Source organism: Pongo abelii, chromosome 11 (genome assembly GCF_028885655.2).
Source record: "Pongo abelii isolate AG06213 chromosome 11, NHGRI_mPonAbe1-v2.0_pri, whole genome shotgun sequence".
Lineage (NCBI taxonomy): Eukaryota > Metazoa > Chordata > Mammalia > Primates > Hominidae > Pongo > Pongo abelii.
In genome coordinates this window covers 49,730,462-49,739,969 of record NC_071996.2, presented here as the reverse complement: position 1 = coordinate 49,739,969, position 9,508 = coordinate 49,730,462, and positions in this window count along the sequence as shown.

Below are 9,508 nucleotides of genomic sequence, written 5' to 3'. Positions count from 1 at the left end.
ACTACCTTCACATGGACCATAATTGAAAATACTTAAGAGTTTTGCATGTCTCTGAAGTTCAACAAGAGGCAGTTTTTAAAGCCTGTCAGAACAATGTGATCTTAAGTAAATGTTACAAATTCCTTGTCCATTTTTATTCATGTATTAGATCATACTTTGCAGAGGAGGAGAGACCTTTATTTAACTTGTACATTTTCATTCATAATGCAAATTGGCTTGAAGTAGCCCTTTTCCTCCAAACCTAGGACTTCTGGTTTTTGCAGTAGAGTTGGAGTACTGACCCTCAAATATGAAAGAGTGGCATGAGAAATTTTAAAAATTTGATGAACTGATAGATGCTACAATTTTGACCTTTTAAGGTTTATTATTATAGTAATCAGCTCCACGTGGGGAGGCAAAAAATAAAGAAGGTCAAGATATATGACTACTTGAAAGAAAGGACTCATGGTGTATAAATATGAAAAATTCATTCATGAATCTTCTGCGATACCTGTTGACATACAGTCTCCAAATTTCAACTAAACAGATTCTATCAGCTCATTTCTAATAAAATATTTCCAATTGTCATATTTCCACTGGTGTTCTTACAGATATAAGTTACAAAACTGTGAAGCAAGTTATTCATACACATATACACACAAAAACATATATATAATTTCTAATTTTAAATATTAGAAACAGTGACTAAAATATAAGTGTGTTTCATCTAATTAAGGACATGAATTCCTAGGGAATGTGAAACACTTTGGAGGGCTTTTGATGTGCTGAGAGTCTTTTACTGATAATTGCCTAAGGACATGGTTGCTTTATGAACATAGAAGAGATGAGGTGCTCTAGTTAAAAAAGAAATGGTGACTTTTATCATTAAATGCATATTTCTATTAAATGGCTGGGTTTTTTCCCCCTTGTAAATTTGAAAGAAGGTACAATGGTTATAGGAAGCTGCCTTTTCTAAAGAACTGGGGAGAAAGCAGTGATGGAGAAGAAAATATATAGACTTTGACCTTAAGTTGACTAAGACTTGATCTAGTGTGTGTGTGTGTGTGTGTGTGTGTGTGTGTGTGTGTGTGTGTGTGTGTAGCTCAGTTATTTACTAACTATAAGGCCTTGGGCAGTTTTTCTTACTTTCTCAGGGCCTCAGTTTTCTACTCTTTCTATAAAAGGTTGATGCGAGATCATTCCTTAATAGCTTGTTTTGAAGCTAGCAAAGAAATATATATATGTATATATATTCATATATGTTATGTATATATTATGTATAAATATATATGTTATATACTATGTTTTGAGGGCGAAACACACACATATCTGTTTTTGCTGTCTATTTTTATGTAAGAAACCATTCCAAAACTTAGTGGCTTAAAGAAACAGCAAAATTTACTTTGCTCATGAATTTGCAATTTGGGAAAGACTCAGTGAAGACAGCTTTCCTCTACTCCCCTCAGCATCAAAGGGTGGGCTAGAATCATCTGCATGCTCACTCATTCATGTGTCTGGAGGTGGATACTGTCTGTCAGCTGGGTTCTCAGCTATGGCTGTGGTTGGAACACCTGTTTGGCCTCTCCATGTGGCCTGAGTCAGATGTGTACTTGACTATAAACTCTGTGTATAGAGTTTGTTCTCAAAACAATGCATTTATTTCAAGGAGGAGAATTGCAAGAAAACTATCCATGTTCTTGTGTGTGCACACATACTCTCACACACACAGACACACACACTTGGGGGGTGGGGGGATGGGAAGGCATAGGCTGTGTTGTCTTGCACAATATAGCTTGGAAAGACACATTCTATTTGTTAGAAGAAGGTCACTAAGACCCACCCATTTTCTTTATATATATATATATATATTTTATTATACTTTAAGTTCTAGGGTACATGTGCACAACGTGCAGGTTAGTTACATATGTATACATGCACCATGTTGGTGTGCTGCATTCATTAACTCCTCATTTACATTAGGTATATCTCCTAATGCTATCCCTCCCCCCTCCCCCCACCCCACAACAGGCCCGGTGTGTGATGTTCCCCTTCCTGTGTCCAAGTGTTCTCATTGTTCAATTCCCACCTATGAGTGATAACATGCAGTGTTTAGTTTTTTGTCCTTGCGATAGTTTGCTGAGAATGATGGTTTCCAGCTTCATCCATGTCCCTACAAAGGACATGAACTCATCATTTTTTATGGCTGCATAGTATTCCATGGTGTATAAATGTCCAACAATGGTAGACTGGATTAAGACTCACCCATTTTCAAGGAGACAGGGAAGAGACTTTGTTTACCATTTGATTGGAGGAGTGTCAGAAACTTGTGGACATGTTTTAAAACAGCCACATGGCACATTGCAAATGCTCGTAGCTCCTTTCTTTCCCTACAAATCTTCTTGCCAATCTGTTTTTGCTTAGGATAACTCATTCAACCTATTACATAGTTTGAACTGCAAAGTAGTGGGTATTTATTGGTGAACGAGATAGACAAATTCTATATTCATTGAATTTATAGTCAAGTATGCATATGAATAAAACTACGTGCATTTATTCGGGTATTTCTAAACATTTCCTAAGCACCTAGTATGGGAAAAGCCCTCTGGTGTGGATCAAAAAGTGGGCAAAGGATATGAACAGACACTTCTCAAAAGAAGACATTTATGCAGCCAAAAGACACACGAAAAAATGCTCACCATCACTGGCCATCAGAGAAATGCAAATCAAAACCACAATGAGATACCATCTCACACCAGTTAGAATGGCAATCATTAAAAAGTCAGGAAACAACTGGTGCTGGAGAGGATGTGGAGAAATAGGAACACTTTTACACTGTTGGTGGGACCGTAAACTAGTTCAACCATTGTGGAAGTCAGTGTGGCGATTCCTCGGGGATCTAGAACTAGAAATACCATTTGACCCAGCCATCCCATTACTGGGTATATACCCAAAGGACTATAAATCATGCTGCTACAAAGACACATGCACACGTATGTTTATTGCGGCACTCTTCACAATAGCAAAGACTTGGAACCAACCCAAATGTCCAACAATGGTAGACTGGATTAAGAAAATGTGGCACATATACACCATGGAATACTATGCAGCCATAAAAAATGATGAGTTCATGTCCTTTGTAGGGACATGGATGAAATTGGAAATCATCATTCTCAGTAAACTATCACAAGGACAAAAAACCAAACACCGCATGTTCTCACTCATAGGTGGGAATTGAACAATGAGAACACATGGACACAGGAAGGGGAACATCACACTCTGGGGACTGTTGTGGGGTCGGGGGAGGGGGGAGGGATAGCATTAGGAGATATACCTAATGCTAAATGGCAAGTTAATGGGTGCAGCACACCAACATGGCACATGTATACATATGTAACTAACCTGCACATTGTGCACATGTACCTTAAAACTTAAAGTATAATAATAATAAAAAGAAAGAAAGAAAGAAAGAAAGAAAGATGTTGCCATGAGGTGCATGTCCTCAACTTTCCTCCAATCTAGGAGGGGGAATGAAACATGCATAGTAACAATTGAAGTAATGTAGATTGTGATAGATATTGTAAACAAAGATTAGCTAGGGGAGATCAGAGATGAAGAAATTATTAGGAACTGGGTGGTTCGGGGAAAACTTCATGGAAGAGGTAGCATGAGAGCTGTTATTAGAAAGATTTGAATGTGCACCATATGCGAAAAAGCTCTTCCAAACTTAGTTAACAGAGTTCTTTAACATTTGTAAATAGTTTTACAGTTCACGAAAAGCTTGTGTATAATTTATCTTACTTGATTTTCCAAGTAATCATGTAATGTTGCATGCTATCATTTTATTATCAGCAGCATTTTAGGTATTATATATATTATATATATGGAATTATGTATATAAAATATATATGTATATGTAAAATCAATGGATGATGAAATTGAGACTCATGGGAATAAAATTACTTTCTCAAGGATGCACAGTTAGTAAATGAAACATGACGGGAAATAGGAATTTACTTGATGTTTTGGTTTGGGCTAAATCTTAAACAGCCTTGAATGCCAAGACAAAGGTGCTCAGGTATTATTTAGTAACCAAAGCATGTTTATTGGGCAGCAGAGAGACATAAACAAGACTGTGTGTTGGTAAGCATATTCTGCAACTAGTGTCAAAAGTAGATTAGAATGAGAATTCTTAGAGGCATGAAGTGATGTTATAATAGCAATTTATGTCAGTGGTAATGAGCTGCTGATGTGGGATTTTCATGAGGCTAGAAAAAAGAGGTGCATTTAGAAATATCATGGGGGAGGAATTGATCACATTTCAGCAAGCAATGATAAATGTCAAAGCTGAAGACAAGATTTTAAGTCTAAATGATTATGACATTGACATTGATATTTGAGAATGTTATAGCACACACAGCCTAAAAGAAGAGAAGGAGGTTTGTGTTGTGTGTGTGCATGTGTAAACGTATAACCAGGGTGATGTAGTAGGTTTATTTTTATATGTTGGATTCTAAATTTTCAGAAAGATTAGCACATAAATGAGGAAATCTCCATATGTTGGGGGTTGGAGGATGAAACCATGAGTGAGAAGTGCATCTCAATATATGGGCAGAGAGAAAAATATTTCCATTGTAGATCTAAAAGGGTACAAGAAATTATCTGTGATGCTGGGGAGAACAGCCTCAGATTTATATGTTTTGGAAAATTTGAGAGTGTTGTGTGTAAATTCATTAAGTTGACTGGCCTATCTATCTCTTGGTTTAGAGGCACCATTGTATTATGAGAAAAGCATGGAGTCAAGATTTGAAGTCAAGATTTGAATTTAAATTCTGGCTCTTTTCTGTTTGAACTAAATTAATTTAGACAAGTTGCCTAAACTCTGAGCTTCAGGTTTCTCATCTACAGTATGAGGTTACTGATGCCTACCGTGTTGGAGTAAGAGAAAGAAATAAGAATATATACAGAGTACAAACTAAAGTGTTAGCAACAGTAAATGCTTAATAAGTTTTAATTCTAATGATTACATTGATAAGGCAAATATAAACTGAAAAAGTTTTTTATAATTATCTTGTCTCAGAGGCTAAGAATTAGAAGATCCAAGCTCTAGAGAGTGCTATGGAATTGAGCTTACTCCTTAAAGGACCCTAACACCTGGAAACCCAGGAAACCTACAAACTGCTACTTTATTTGGTGATTGAGTACTGGCAAGCACTGAGAAACTCGGAAGAATGAAAATAGTTATTGTATTTTGTCATTGCCATTATTGTAGTAGTGTTGCTTAACAATTATTTTCATTTTATCTTTTTAATTATATACTTATATATAGGTTCATGTGTGTGTGTGTGTGTATTCAGGAAATCAGGTAGGATATAGCAAAAGCACCAGATTTGGAAACCAAAATGCTGACATTCACATCCTGGCTCTTCTACTTACTAGCTGCATTACTTTACCTCTGAACTTTCTCATTTGTTAAATGAAACTAAAACTCATCCCTACTATATTTATGAACCTTGATTTAAGGTATCTGAAAGCCCTTTATAGACTATAAACTATAGATGAAATAGCGTGGTTTATTCATTCATAAAATAATTTGCATTTATGTCATGTCTGGCAGGATTTTACCTAGAGTGCCAATAACACATAGCCTGGAATTCTGCTTAGAGAATTCAAGGGCTGTCTGTATTTAGTAAAAAAAAAAAAAAAGTAGCATGATTGCTTAGCAATGCTTAATGTGGTGTGGGAGGAAGAAATATCACATATTTTCTAGTCTTAATTTGTAAGTTGGTGTTCTTGCTTTTTGCTTCTTTCGATTCCTATCAACTAAAATATAAGGACCCAGAGTGTTTTATACACTTTTCTTAGCAGAGTATGGAGATACATGACTCACATATTGAAGCTCCATCCTGCTGGTAGGACTCATCTGAGGCAGGCAAGGGGATGGTCATAGGAACAGCTCTTTGAGGAAAAAGCCTAAGACATTTTACCAGACTGAGATAACTAGATTTTTGGCCATGAACTGCTCCTCATCTGTGCCTTATGTATCCATGGTGTTGGAGAATATGCTAAAACAAAGCCTCGTCTCTTCTCATCCATTAACTGCTTATCAGTTACGAACTTTGATCTACAAAACATCATTGAAAAAAATCACATTGTTGATGAGTCCATTTTGACCAAAATTTAATTTCAGTTTGATCCCTAAGATCATTAGGACGACTATGAACTTAACCACATCTAAAGCCTCCGCTCCGTATCCCACCCTACCCCTCCCCTCTCCTCCCCTCCCTTTTTTGTCCCATGCCTCCCATCCCCTCTTTACCCTACCCTACCCCACCCCTCCTCTCTTCTTCTTACCTCACCTCACCCTACCCCTTCCCTCCTCTTCCCCTCCCCTCCCCTCTTCATCTTCACATCTGTAACATTAGTGAACTCTGTCCATGCATTGCTCTAAATTCTCCATTGGATGGCTTCAGATCCAGTTCCTTACATTATATGCCCTTTGGCATTCCCCTTATATCCTTTTTATTTTCAACCTCTTTAAATGTCAAATAAGCCATGGCATGAAAACCAGTGAATGATGATATAGGTCATCTTGATAGCCTTTTAAAAAATGTATGTAAATCCCACCAAAACCGTATATCTTTTAAGGCACATCTGTTAATTCAAAGATTATAATGATATTAATAGTGTCTCTTTTGGTTGTTTAAAGGAGCTTCTCATATTATTCAATATTTTGCCATGAATCAAACTTTTAAAGATGCTTAAGTATAATATAATTTAATTTTAGTAAGGTTAGACTTAGGTTAAGACTGGTTTAATATTTATAGTTAAATTATTGCAAGAAGAGATAGAACAACTTCCTTTTTCATTCATTTTCTTAATTTGAACCTGAACTCAATTAACTGAAATACATTGAACATCTGGCCTTTCAGACATGGAGTGGAAGTAAGTTTTTCTCAGATGAATACATATTCAATGACTTAAAAATTTTTAAAAAAGTGTAATAGATCAAGTTGATGAACTAAATGTGCGTGTCTTCCTCTACACGAATTTCATTGAAATCACTAAAAGATACGTATAGGCCTATAAAACAATTTGTATATCTATCTAATTCTAAATTATGATGGAAATCAAGGAAAGATATAACCATTTGGTATAATCAGAGATTTTGATGAATTGCCTAGAAGACAGAAAGCAGATGGGATCAGATTAATAGAAAATGCATCTCAAATCAGGCAGGAGAAAACTCCTACACAAGTAAAAGTATTTCCAGTGATGCTTCAAGGTCAGAGATAATAAACTAAAACACAGGTTGCATTGTCAGCAGGGCTGCATTTAGCTCTACACAGGTACAGCCATACTAGTACTTTCATAATTAAAATGTATTACATGAGTTGATAAATAGCCATTACCATGAACCCCAGGGAAAAAGGACCCTGGAACCTCCCTATAACTTAGCATCCAAGGGGTTAACACTCAGCACACAAGCGGCCTTCAGGACCTCTCTGTCCTGAGTATTAAGTGACCAGTTGCCTATGTTAAATATCATAACCGGTGTGGCAGAATGTCCAGGGACATTAAAAGAAGGCATTTGGGATGGCTGTCCTCCTCTTTTCTCTGGCCCACATCTTCAGAAAATGTCCTGAAGAACTTCTTTCTTCTGAGAGTGAATTGCCTGCCTGTGGACAGCTACTGACTTGGATATTGACCCTGAGAAAGAAGCAGAGTAGAGCTTGAAGTAGCTCTGGAGTCTTCTCAGAAGATATTGAAGAAGACAGATGAAAATGAGATTTCTCAGGAGGATAGAACAATACTTAGCAGTTTCTGAATATTTACTGTGTCCTAGACTCTGTTCTATAAGATTTTATGTGTAAATTTATTCATTCCTTTCAACAACTCTATGAGGAAGGTTCCTATTAGTACCCTCATTGCACGAATAAGGAAACTAAAGCTCAGGGAGGTATAGATTCTTAGCAGAGGTCACAGAGCTAGTCAGTGGCAAAGCTGGGCTTCCAGTCCCAGTCTAATGTGCTGCACAATCCTGCCTCTCAAGTTCATTGATGGGCTCCCTCCTAGATGAAGACATCCATACTTCAACAATGAGGAGGCCTAACTCCCTTGCTTCCTGATGACCACTAATATCTTTTCAACAGATTCCCTATTGGTGAAAGTAGACAGACTTGGTTTATGTTGCCTTTTACTTTTAATTGCATTTGTTATATAATAAAAAAAAATAAGTGAACTAAAATAATAATAATCTAGGGTAAGTAATGAACCTGGATAAAACAAGCAAACAGAAGAAATTAGGCAGTAATTAATAAAATAAAACTTTTTAATAACAAAATTATCAAGAATTAGTAAGCAGGAATTAATGCAATAAAAGCACTCAAGAGTAGATTTGATCAATAAAAGCAAAAGATGGTTCTCTCAATAGACCACCAACAACAAGAAGGTCTAACTAAAAATAAGTAACTACCTAGTATCAGAGACAAGTGAGAAAACATAATTATTGCTATGGAAAAGATTTTGAATATGTAAAAAAAAGTACTTTGGATGGCTGTATAAGAAACCATTTTACTGACTATGTATATTATTTATTTTATGGAATATATAAATGGTCAAAACTGACAAGAAGAGATAAAAAGCTGAATATATAAATAAACAGAAAAAATGGAAAAGGCAGTCAATGACTTACTTTTAAAACAGTTTTAGGTACAAATTATTGTAGCTGATTTTGACAAACTTATCAGAGAAAAAGAATACTTAAGTAATATTGTCTCAGTATTGAAATAGAAAGCATCTCAACTCATTCATAAATCTAGCATATCTGTTAGTAAATCAGTCAAGAATAATAAAAAAGATTAATTTTATTTATGAGTAAACAAAAAGCTACATAAAATATAACCCAATCAAAGTCAGTAACATCTTAAAAGAATCATACATCACGCTGAAGTTTTATTGAGCATATATATGACTAATAAAATACTCAGTAAATACTGGCTAGAAATGCCAGCATCACTCAACACTAGAAAATCCATGATGAAACTTATTAAAGATTTTAATGTCATTCTCACAGTTAACACTTACTTGGTAAAATTTAATACTCTTTTCTGACAAAAACTCTTAATGAAATAGAAATAAAAGAAAATATTCATTATTAATAAAAGGTATATCAGTCAGGACTCTGTTGAGGAAACAAAAGCTATTCTAAGTATTTTAAACAAGAATTTAATATAGGAAGTTGGTTACTTTCAAAACTGAAGTACACTTTGCTGTATCTAATCTCAATAAAATTTCAGAAACACGTTAGTTGGCAGGACAAGAGAAGTGAAGGCCTTGGAAAGTCTACCATTAGATTTTAGGTTTTCCAGAGTTTTCAGGAAATTAGGAAGTTGCCTCTAACACCCTGGTTAGGAACTGCAGGAAACCACAGCTTCTGGTAACAGCTGGCCGCTGTACTGAGTTGGTTGACTCAGGAGGAGATGACAGGCATTGCCTCAAAACCTCACTTCTACGAAAGTTCGAAAATCTG